The sequence below is a fragment of the Hyla sarda genome, chromosome 12 (assembly GCF_029499605.1).
Source record: "Hyla sarda isolate aHylSar1 chromosome 12, aHylSar1.hap1, whole genome shotgun sequence".
NCBI classification, from domain to species: Eukaryota; Metazoa; Chordata; class Amphibia; order Anura; family Hylidae; genus Hyla; species Hyla sarda.
This window is the reverse complement of record NC_079200.1, coordinates 51,870,425-51,883,459: the sequence shown is the minus strand read 5'-3', so window position 1 is coordinate 51,883,459 and position 13,035 is coordinate 51,870,425. Positions and strand designations below refer to the sequence as shown.

General features: G+C 46.3%; 1 protein-coding gene across 2 annotated transcripts in view; it reads left to right on the top strand.

Moving 5' to 3' along the window:
• Positions 1–13,035, top strand: part of LOC130296255 (serine/threonine-protein phosphatase 4 regulatory subunit 1-like) — an 89,487-nt gene that overhangs the window by 50,803 nt on the left and 25,649 nt on the right. The gene's annotated exons all lie outside the window — the stretch shown is intronic.

Genomic DNA, 13,035 nt, shown 5'->3' with positions numbered 1-13,035 from the left:
TACTTGTATCATTTTTTGGTGAAAAATGCCAAAATGTCATGAAAAATTTGAAAATGTTATATTTTTCTAACTTTGAAGCTCTCTGCTTGCAAGGAAAGTAAGACATACCAAATAAATTATATATTGATTCACATATACAATATGTCTACTTTATGTTTGCATCATAAAGTTGACATGTTTTTACTTTTGGAAGACATCAGAGGGCTTCAAAGTTCAGCAGCAATTTTCCAATTTTTTCCCAAAAATTTCAGTCGGAATTTTTCAGGGACCAGTTCAGTTTTGAAGTGGATTGGAGGGGTCTTCATATTAGAAATACCCCATAAATGACCCAATTATAAAAAAAAATGCACCCCTCAAAGTATACAAAATGACGTTCAGAAAGTTTAACCCTTTAGGTGTTTCACAGGAATAGCAGCAACATTTTTTTACACTAACATGTTCTTGAGGACCCAGTTTTTGAATTTTTACAAGGGGTAAAAGGAGAAAATGCCACCCAAAATGTCTAACCCAATTTCTCTCGAGTAAGGAAATACCTCATATGTGAACGTTAAGTGCTCTGTGGATGCACTAGAGTACTCAGAAGGGAAGGAGCGACAATGGGATTTTGGAGAGCAAATTTTACTGAAATGTTTTTTGGGGGGCATGTCACATTTAGGAAGCCCCTATGGTGCCATAACGGCAAAAAACCCTCCACAGTGCATACTATTTTGGAAACTACACCCCTCATGGCAAATAACAAGGAGTACAGTGAGCCTTAACACCCCACAGGTGTTTGACGACTTTTCGGTATAGTCATATGTGTAAATTACTTTTTTTTTCTCACAAAAATGCAGTTTTCCCCCAAATTTATTATTTTTACAAGAGGTAATGGGAGAAAATGCCCCCCCAAAAGTTGTTACCCCATTTCTTGAGTATGGAAATACCCCATGTGTGGACATAAAGGGCTCTGCAGGTGCACTACAATGCTCAGAAGAGAAGTAGCCACATTCGGCTTTTTGAAAGCAAATTTTGCCCCTATGTGCCAGAACAAAAAAAAAAAACACATGGCATACTATTTTGGAAACTACACCCCTCAAGGAACGTAACAAGGGGTACAGTGAGCCTTAAAGGAGTAGTCCAGTGGTGACTCAGTGGTGAACAACTTATCCCCTATCCTAAGGATAGGGGATAAGTTGCAGATCGCGGGGGGTCCGACCGCTGGGGCCCCCTGCAATATCCTGTACGGAGCCCTGACAGCCCGCGGGAAGGGGGCGTGTCGACCTCCGCACGAAGCGGCGGCCGACACGCCCCCTCAATACAGCTCTATGGCAGAGCCGAAGCGCTGCCTTCGGCAATCTCCGGCTCTGCCATTGAGATGTATTGAGGGGGCGTGTTGGCCGCCGCTTCGTGCGGGGGTCGACACCCGCTATCTGGTCAGAGAGCCGGGGCCCTGTACAGAGAGATCGCAGGGGGCCCCAGCGGTCGGACCCCCCGCGATCTCAAACTTATCCCCTATCCTTAGGATAGGGGATAAGTTTTTCACCACTGGACTACCCCTTTAACACCCCACAGGTGTTTAATAAATTTCCGCTAAAGGTGGACGTGAAAATGAAAAATTTGATTTTATTTTCACCAAAATGCTGGTGTTACCCCGAATTTTTCATTTTCACAAGGGGTAATAGGAGAAAAAGCCTCTAAAATTTTTTAATCCCATTTCTTGGAGTATGGAAATATCCCATATGCAGGGGCGTACCTAGAGCATTTGGCACCCGGGGCGGATCCTTTGTTTGGCCACCCGCACCCCCCCCCCCCCCCCCTTTAATTACAACCCCACCCTTCCCCACTTTAATTACAACCCCTCCTCCTTGGGGCGGACTGACAACACTCGGGGCCCTCGGACCAAAAAAAAAGCAAGGGCCCTTGCTAGGCTCTGCAGCTCGTCAATCTGCTGCCACGCTCCTATTCCACCCAAATCCCACACACAATAAACTAAAGTTTATATATGTAAGAAACACTGTAACATAGGTAAATTTCCATGACCAATAATACTGGTATACAAGGAGTAAATATATACCACCACACAATAACTGGATAATACTGCTATACTGTACTGAATAAAACCACTATACACAGACCACTATACTTTAAAGGATCTGTATACAAAATAAATGATTATATACAGGACCATATGGCGGTAGATATCAGCTGTACACAGGAAGTGTATACCATATAAGCGATTACGGTCTTTTCTGATCAGCGGCGTCCTCTTTCCTTTTCTTCGTCCGGATAAGACCGCCATGTGGATCTCTTAACATCTGCAGGAAAAACATGTTAGACTCTGCATTTTTTCAGTGCTCTCCCCTCCTCTAAAAACTACAAAATGACCCAAAAAGGGGGGGCTATGAGGCCAAAACAATACAATTAACCAAACCCCAAGGCCGTGGCCTGGGGTGCAAAACACCTCAAATTTTTCCCCCTAAAACATAACTTTTAATGGTGTATATCTAAAAGGTAACAATTCCAGAAAGTGATAGTTAAAAAATGCAATGTCACATGGGAGGATAATAGTTATTGGAGCAGCATGGCTTCCAGTATACAGGGCTCTGCAGAAGCCCAAACTTCCCAGTTGTGACACTAGTTAAAACACAAGATTGCCGCCTCTACATGTTTCGCCGTCACACGGCGTTCTCAAGAGGCAATATGTGGCAACATATTGCCTCTTGAGAACGCCGTGTGACGGCGAAACATGTAGAGGCGGCAATCTTGTGTTTTAACTAGTGTCACAACTGGGAAGTTTGGGCTTCTGCAGAGCCCTGTATACTGGAAGCCATGCTGCTCCAATAACTATTATCCTCCCATGTGACATTGCATTTTTTAACTATCACTTTCTGGAATTGTTACCTTTTAGATATACACCATTAAAAGTTATGTTTTAGGGGGAAAAATTTGAGGTGTTTTGCACCCCAGGCCACGGCCTTGGGGTTTGGTTAATTGCTCCCCTCCTCTACAATCTTTTCATCTAAAGATCCACAAACTGTAATAATGCCCTCCTTGGTGTCCTGCACAGTAAAAGGGCATGTAGCTAGGTAGCCAGGTAAATAGGTAACTAGGTAGGTAGATCAGGAAGCCAGATATGTAGGTAGGTGACATGTTAGGTAGGGGGCTAGCTAGGTAGTTCCCTGTAGGTATAGGCAGCAGAGTTAACCCCCCTCCCCCAAAGGTATAGGCAGCAGAGTTAGCCCCCCACCCTTCCCCATAGGTATAGGCAGCAGAGTTAAACCCCCTTCCCAATAGGTATAGGAACAGAGTTAACCCCCCTTTCTCTTTAGGTATAGGCAGCAGAGTCCCCCCACCCCCTTTCCCCGTACGTATGGGCAAAATTACACCCCCCCCTCCTCCTTTCCCCATAGGTATAGGCAGAGTCCCCCCCCCTTCCCCATTGGTATAGGCAGAGTTACCACCCCCCATCTTCCCCATTGATATAGGCAGAGTTACTGCCCCCCCCCTCTTTCCCATAGGTATAAGCAGATACACCATCCCCTTTCCCATAGGTATATGCAGTGTTAACCCCCTCTTTCCCATAGGTATATGCAGTTACACCCCCCTCTTTCCCATAGGTATATGCAGTTACATTCCCCATCTTTCCCATAGGTATATGCAGTTACCCCCCCCCCCTCTTTCCCATAGGTATATGCAGTTACATCCCACCTCATTCCTATAGGTATATGCAGAGTTACACCCCCCCCTCTCTCCCATCGGTATATGCAGAGTAAACCCCCCTCTTTCCCATAGGTATATTTAGTTACACCCCCCCTCTTTCCCATAGGTATATGCAGTTACATCCCCCCTTTTTCCCATAGGCATATGCAGTGTTACACCCCCCCCCTTCCCCATAGGTATATGCAGAGTACCCCCCCTCTTCCCCATAGGTATATGCAGAGTAACCCCCCCTCTTCCCCATAGGTAAATGCAGAGTTACACCCCCTCCCTCTTCCCCATAGGTATATGCAGAGTAACCCCCGCTCCCCCCTCTTTCCCATAGGTATATGCAGTTACACCCCCCTCTTTCCCATAGGTATATGCAGTTACCCCTCCCCCTCTTTCCCATGGGTATATGCAGTTACCCCCCCCTCTTTCCCATAGGTATATGCAGTGTTACACCCCCCCTTCCCCATAGGTATATGCAGAGTAACCCCTCCCTCCCCCCTCCTCCCCATAGGTATATGAAGAGTAACCCCCCTCCCCCCTAGGTATATGCAGAGTAACCCCCCTCTTCCCCATAGGTATATGCAGAGTAACACCCCACCACCACCTTCCCCATAGGTATATGCAGGGTAACCCCCCTGTTCCCCATAGGTATATGCAGAGTAACCCCCCCCCCCCGTTCCCCATAGGTATATGCAGAGTAACCCCCCCTCCCCCATAGGTATATGCAGAGTAACCCCCCCCCCACCCCCCTGTTCCCCATAGGTATATGCAAAGTAACCTCCCCCTGTTCCCCATAGGTATATGCAATGTAACCCCCCTGTTCCCCATAGGTATATGCAAAGTAACCCCCCCTCCCCCCTCTTCCCCATAGGTATATGCACAGTAACACCCCCCCCTCTTCCCCATAGGTATATGCAGAGTATTCCAGACACTCTCTCTCCAAAAGCCCAATGGCGCTCCTTCTCTTCTGAGCATTATAGTGCGCCCTCAGAGAATTTTACATCCACATATGGGGTATTTATATACTCAGTAGAAATGGTGTTACAAATTTTGGGAGGCCTTTTTCCTATTACCCCTTGTGAAAATGAAAAATCTGAGAAAGGAGCATTTTTGTGAAAAAATAATAAATTTTCTTTTTTAATTCCAACTTTAGTGAAAATTCTTCAAACACCGTGAGGGGTGTAGTTTCCAAAATGGGGTCACATGTGGGTGTGTCTCTTGTGAAAATGAAAAGTATGGGACAACACCAGCATGGTAGTGGAAAAAATTAAAACATTTTTTTACAATAACATGCTTGAGTACTTTACCTTCTTTACCTTCTCATAAGGGGTGAAAGGAGAAAAAGCCCACCAAAATTTCTTAGGCAATTTCTCCCGAATATGGAAATACCCCATATGTGGCCCTAAACTGTTGCCTTGAAATACAACAGGGCTCCGAAGGGAGAGAGCGCCATGTGCATTTGAGGCCTAAATTAGGGATTTGCATAGGGATGGACGGACGCGGTACCTCCGATACCAAAATTACCCTACGGCAGTGTTTACCAAACAGGGTGCCTCCAGCTGTTGCAAAACTCCCAGCATGCCTGGACAGTCAATGGCTGTCCAGCAATACTGAGAGTTGTTGTTTTGCAACAGCTGGAGGCTCCATTTTGGAATCAGTGCCGTAGAGATGTTTTTCAATTTTATTGGGGGGGGGGGGGGGGGTGTAACTGTGTAGGGGTATGTGTATATGTAGTGTTTTACTTTGTGTAGTGGTGTTTTTAGGGTACATTCTCACAGGCGGCGGTTCACAGCGAGTTTCTTGCTGGAAGTTTGAGCTGCAGCGTAAAATTTGCTGTATCTCAAACTTGCAGCAAAAAACTCGCTGTAAACCCCCGCCCGTGTGAATGTACCCCGTACAAACCTCCAGCTGTTGCAAAACTACAACTCCCTGCATGCCCTTTGGATGTCCGTGCATGCAGGGGGTTGGAGTTATCCAACTGCTGGAGGCATACTGGTTGCGAACACAGAGTTTGTTACTTAACTCAGTGTTTCCCAACCCGTGTGCTTCCAGCTATTGCAATACTACAACTCCCAGCATGCATGGTCTGTCAGTGCATGCTGGGAGTTATAGTTTTGCAACAGCTGGAGGCAAACGGGTTGGGAAACACGGAGTTAGGAAACAGACAATGTTTCCCAACCATTGTGCCTCCAGTTGTTGCAAAACTACAACTCCCAGCATGCCCAGGCAGACAAAGGGCATGTTGGGAGTTGTAGTTATGCACTAAAAGGAGGAGAACAGTTTGGAGACCACTGTGTAGTCGTGTCCAAACTGTAGCCCCCCAGATGTTGCAAAACTTCAACTCCAAGCATGCCCAGACTGCCCAGGTATGTTGGGATCTGGAGTTCGGCAACATCTGAAGGGCCAGATGTTGCCGAACTACAACTCTCAGCATGCCTGGACAGTCTTGGCATGCTGGAAGTTGTAGTTTTGCAACATCTAAAGCGCTACAGTTTGGACACCACTGTATAGTGGTCTCCAAACTGTGCCCTTCCAGATGTTGCAAAACTACAACTCCCAGCATGCCGAGACTGTCCAGGCATGCTGGGAGTTGTAGTTCTGTAACATCTGAAGGGCCAGATGTTACAGAACTATCACTCCCAGCATGCCTGGACTGTCCGAGTATGCTGGGAGTTGTAGTTTTGCAACATCTGTTTTGCACAGTGGTCTCCAAACCCTCCAGATGTTGCAAAACTACAACTCCCAGCATGCCGTAAAGGCTATCTGGGCATGCTGGGAGTTGTAGTTTTGAAACTCCACTTGCCTGCCGGTCCTCCAAGCTGCCTGCTCCACTCGCCGGTCCTCGTGTCTTCCAGGTATCTGACGCCGGTTCCCCCTGCCTCAACGGCCCTCACAGCCATTTTCCCCTGCTCTGCCGAGACTTCCAGGGGCAGGCAGAGCAGGGATCTCAACTGTCACCCCCCAGTGCTGACCGGCCAATCACAGGGTATAGGAGGAGGTGGCACCTATTTTCAGGGTTTTGCACGGGCTGCCTGCTGAATGATTTCAGCAGGCATCCCGGTCTGGTCCCTGCCCGGCGAGCTGCGGGGACTGGAATTCCCATGGGCTTACAGATATGCCCAATTGCATTTATCAAGCAATTTAGTTAATTTTTTTTTTACTAAAAATGGCGCACCTGCGACTATGCGATTTTTCGTGCGACATTTTGACTGGAAAGCTCGAAAAGCAAGTTTTCCAAAACTTAACTACGAAGTAATAATTTTAAAATGGACTACGGGTAGTCTGGTATTTATTAACTGCGACAGTCGCAACTGCGCAACAAGGTTAAAAATTGACTACATTTACTCCAGCTCTAACATGGAGCAGAAAAAGCTACTACCCGCCTGCGCCGCACATCTCCCATCTGTCTGCTACCTGTTGCAAGACTACAACTCCCAGCATGTCCATACAGTGAGGGCATGCTGGGAGTTGTAGTATTGTAGCAGGCGGACAATGTGCGGCGCAGGCGGGTGGAAGACAAGGGGGGGTGGGGTTATGTAATGCAGTGTCCCCATCCCCTTAGGGTAGCGGGGATAGAATCAGAGTATCCCGGGCGGCTGCAGACTGATGCCAGCCCGGGCTCCTTTTAACCTACCTCGGAGCCACGGATACCGCGGCTCCGCCAGATGTTAAAAGGAGCCCGGGCTAGCCACACTTCAGCTGTCCGGGCTCCGTCAACTATTATCACCGTATTATCACCGCAGCGCTGATATAACTCTGCAGCCGCCCGGGCAGGGAGATGTGTAGGTGCCGTCCCTTTCATCCCTCAGCACTGCGGTACATGCCGAGAGATGGCAGGGACGGCTTCTGCACATCTCTGTGCCCGGCTGTGGGAGTCCCGGGCGGCTGCAGTATTATGTCAGGCCAGGCTCCTTACCACAGCGCAGCGGAGTTTGGTGTAATTTCCTATTTCCCGCTGGGTCCCGTGTCACGTGACTCGGCTGGAAATATGAAATTACAGTGATTCTCTGATCACTGCAGCCAGGGAGCGGAGCTCATTACCACCCGCTTCCCTGGCTGGCACGACTACAACTCCCAGCATGTCCTTACAGTAAGGGCATGCTGGGAGAGTTGTAGGGGGGGGGGGGTGCTTGTCACCTGCCCCCTGCCGCACAACTACAGCTCCCCGCAGGCCCTTACAGTAAGGATATTCTGGGAGTTGTAGTCATGTGGTGCGGGAGATTGTCACCCCCCCCCCCCCCCTCCCCCACAACTCCCAGCATGTCCTTACTGTATGGACATGCTGGGAGTTGTAGTTGTGCGGCAGGGGGCAGGTGACAGGCTTGTCACCCGCCCCCCTACAACTCCCAGCATGCCCTTACAGTGGGGATATGGTGGGAGTTGTAGTCATGTGGTGCGGGAGATTGTTTCCCTCCCATACTACAACTCCAAGCATATCCTTACTGTAAGGGCATGGTGGGAGTTGTAGTCATGGGCAGGTGACAATAAATGTATTAACCTATTTTTCTTTTTTTTATTTCTCATTTCAGATCCGTGTATCCTGTGGACTACTTCGGATTCGGTGGACTGCTTCGATGACCAGCGTTTTTTAAAATCTGGGGGGACCCTATGCGTTTTAAAAAAAAATAAATAAATATTTAAATTAAAAACACATAGGGTCTCCCCTATTTTTATTCTCAGCCAAATACCAACCAAACAGTAACAGCCTGACATTACCAGGATGGGCGAGGACCATTGTTACTAGCCCTCCCCAGCCTAAATAACGCCAGCCTGTTACAGCCTAGGCCCAGGAGCGCCATTTTTGACGCTCCGGGCCTGTTGGTTCCGTCTCTTCCCGGAACCCCTGTGGTGTTGGGTACCGGGGTAATAATTGGGGTTAGCGCTAGCTGTTTTTGTGGCTAACGCTAAGCCCGGCTTAGTAATGGACTCCGTCTGTAAGACAGCTTCCACTACTAAGCCTGTCCAGTAAGTTAAAAAAAAAAACACAACAGGTTTAAAAAAATGTTATTACAAAAAAACACTCCCCCACAAGCCCTTGTTGGCCATTTTATTAACATCAAGCAAAGAAAAATGCTGGTCGTCGAAGTAGTCCACTGAATACAGAGGAGTCCACAGGATACACGGATCTGTAGAAGTATAAAAAAATTAGTAAGTACATTTAGGGAGAAAAAACTGTGTTAAAATAATGTAATAAACACACACACACACACACACACACACACACACAAATTATTTATATATATATATATATATATATATATATATATATATATATACACACATACATACACATTTTTTTTCAAACCTGCAAAGTGGTGTTCTGTAGTCATTATTTGGTTTTTGCTTATGTGAGCTAAAAAAAATGGTATTTAAAAGTGATTTCTTGATTTTTGCTCATGTAAGCCAAATTTATCAACCCCCTGTGATAGTATGATAAATATGTCATACATAAGCAAAAAAATAGCAAGAAAAAAAGGACTACAGAACTTGCTTACCAAAGCAACGATGATAAATGTCCCCGTATGTCCTTAAGGGGTTAACAGTTGGAGAGGAGCTGAACACAGATAAAGTTTTATAAACAGTTTCCAAATCCATAGGTATGCATTGAGTCATAAAATGGGTGTAATGCAGTGCAACCAGAGTAAATGGTACAAGGACCTGGAGTGAGCGCTAGATGTGGATTTCTTCAAAATGATAGATACATATCTCAGATGAACCGGACTCAATTATAGCTCGGTGGAGTCCATTGTCCAAAGGATTCTGGCACCGTTTTGTGGCTTCCATTGTAAGTTAAAGCCATAATGCAGATGTGAACAGAGTCCAACAACATTGACCTTATGTGTGTTGTTGTTTTTTGTGTTATTTAGTTTTATTGTGACTGATGTCAAGGAAAGAATAGAAAACTGTTTGTATGTCATCTGATCTCCTCCAGTGACTCTCATAGTGTCAGAGATTGGAAAGTTCACCAACACAATTGCTGCTTTGTTGCGGAGTATGAAAAGCAGTTAAACTAGTTATAAGTTCTGTTATAGTGAAAAGCGAAGATGTCCTGCAGGCGCGAGGTAGAACAAAGTTCCTCCTCTATGCAGCATTAGACACAGAAGTGTGCAGGAATATGGAAGTGTAAGAGGAAATGTAATCTGCATCTTAATAATACAGTTATAGCGGTTTTATTAGACATCAGGCCTGTCAAAGGTGATTCTTCCATACTTTGTGCATTTCCTTCTCTGTCCATGAATTAATATCTGACTAAGGGTATGGAGACAAAAGTTAAAAGGTCACATAAAGGAAAGGTCTCTGCAGCGATAGCAAGTTGTTCAAGGTACAGCATTGTCTATGTGCCCCAACTTGTGGTTCTACAGCTGTTGCAGAATTGCAGATCCCATCTTTGTAATAAAACTACAACTCCTTGCCTGGCAAAGCATGGTGGATGTTGTATCTGTCATCAGAGACCTACTAAGGCAGTGTTCCTTAATGTGTGCCTATCCAGCTGATACACAACTACAATTACCATCATGTCTTGATAGCCTTCAGATTTTGGGTCATAAGGGTTGTAGTTCTTCAACAGTTGGAGAGCGACTAATTGGGGAACACACACAAAGTTTGCGAAATAGTATCCAGGCCCATAGGAATGCATTAAAGGGGTACTCCGGCCCTGAGACATCTTATCCCCTATCCGCTGGGGTCCCCGCAATCTTGTATTCGCCGCACACCTGTTTGAGCTGCACGCCGCAGTGCCAGCTCACAAACAGTCGGGTGGCGTCCACGGGGCCAGAGTATCGTGACGTCACCCCTCGCTATGCAAGTCTATGGGAGGGGGTGTGACTGCCCTCCCATAGACTTGCATAGCGGGGAGGGGGGGGCGTGACGTCACATGGGGCGGAGTCGTGACGTCATGATACTCTGGCCCCGTGGTCGCCACCTTGCTGTTTGTGAGCTGGCACCGCAGCGTGCAGCTCAAACAGGTGGGTGGCGAACACATGATAGCGGGGGACCCCCGCGGTGAGACATCTTATCCCCTATCCTTTGGATAGGGGAGAAGATGTCTTAGGGCCGGTGTACCCCTTTAACCCCTTAAGGACTCAGACCATTTTGGCCTTAAGGACTCAGACAATTTAATTTTTACGTTTTCATTTTTTCCTCCTCGCCTTCTAAAAATCATAACTCTTTTATATTTTCATCCACAGACTAGTATGAGGGCTTGTTTTTTGCGCGACCAGTTGTCCTTTGTAATGACATCACTCATTATATCATAAAATGTATGGCGCAACCAAAAAACACTATTTTTGTGGGGAAATTAAAACGAAAAACGCAATTTTGCTAATTTTGGAAGGTTTTGTTTTCACGCCGTACAATTTCTGGTAATAATGACATGTGTTCTTTATTCTGAGGGTCAATCCGATTAAAATGATACCCATTATTATATACTTTTATATTATTGTTGCGCTTAAAAAAAATCACAAACTTTTTAACCAAATTAGTACGTTTATAATCCCTTTATTTTGATGACCTATAACTTTTTTATTTTTCCGTATAAGCGGCGGGATGGGGGCTCATTTTTTGCGCCATGATCTGTATTTTTTTTGATACCACATTTGTATATAAAAAACTTTTAATACATTTTTTATAATTTTTTTTTAATTAAATGTATTAAAAAAGTAGGAATTTTGGACGTTTTTAATTTTTTTTCGTTCACGCCGTTCACCGTACGGGATCATTAACATTTTATTTTAATAGTTCGGACATTTACGCACGCGGCGATACCAAATATGTCTATAAAAATGTTTTTTACGCTTTTTGGGGGTAAAATAGGAAAAAACGGACGTTTTACTTTTTTATTGGGGGAGGGGATTTTTCACTTTTTTTTTACTTTTACTTTTACATTTTTTTTTACACTTGAATAGTCCCCATAGGGGACTATTCATAGCAATACCATGATTGCTAATACTGATCTGTTCTATGTATAGGACATAGAACAGATCAGTATTATCGGTCATCTCCTGCTCTGGTCTGCTCGATCACAGACCAGAGCAGAAGACGTCGGGAGCCGGACAGAGGCAGGTGAGGGGACCTCCGTGCGGCGTTATGAATGATCGGATCCCCGCAGCAGCGCTGCGGGCGATCCGATCGTTCATTTTAATCGCGAACTGCCGCAGATGCCGGGATCTGTATTGATCCCGGCACCTGAGGGGTTAATGGCGGACGCCCGCGAGATCGCGGGCGTCGGCCATTGCCGGCGGGTCCCTGGCTGCGATCAGCAGCCGGGATCAGCCGCGCATGACACGGGCATCGCTCCGATGCCCGCGGTTATGCTTAGGACGTAAATGTACGTCCTGGTGCGTTAAGTACCACCTCACCAGGACGTACATTTACGTCCTGCGTCCTTAAGGGGTTAAGTCATAGAATTGGTGTAATGCAAGGAAAAAGTGAGGTTCCCCAGCAGCACAGATAATTTCAGAAGAGGCTATTGTGGTAGGACACAATTTTTTTTATTTAATTTTAATTTTTTTAACCCAAAAAAAAAAAAAGCAAGACTGCTGGGGACTTGACCCATATCTATAAACACTACAGGGCACATGGATGTTATTCAGGGGGATATCCTGTTTTAGACCTCCCTATTAAATTAATCTGAAATAAAGTTGTTCTTGTACTACCGTATATACTCGAGTATAAGCCGACCCGAGTATAAGCCGAGACCCCTAATTTCAACCCAAAATCCCAGGAAAAGTTATTGACTCGAGTATAAGCCTAGGGTGGGAAATACCTCATCCCCCCCCTGTCATCATCCAGACCCGTCATTAACATCCTCATCATCCCCTTGTCATCATCCCACACATCCCCCCTTCATCATCCCCTTGTCATCATCCCACACATCCCCTTATCATCCCACACATCCCCCCTTCATCATCCCCTTGTCATCATCCCACACATCCCCCCTTCATCATCCCCTTGTCATCATCCCACACATCCCCTTATCATCCCACACATCCCCCCTTCATCATCCCCTTGTCATCATCCCACACATCCCCCCTTCATCATCCCCTTGTCATCATCCCACACATCCCCTTATCCCACACATCCCCCCTTCATCATCCCCTTGTCATCATCCCACACATCCCCTTATCCCACACATCCCCCCTTCATCATCCCCTTGTCATCATCCCACACATCCCCTTATCCCACACATCCCCCCTTCATCATCCCCTTGTCATCATCCCACACATCCCCTTATCCCACACATCCCCCCTTCATCATCCCCTTGTCATCATCCCACACATCCCCCCTTCATCATCCCCTTGTCATCATCCCACACATCCCCTTATCATCCCACACATCCCCCCTTCATCA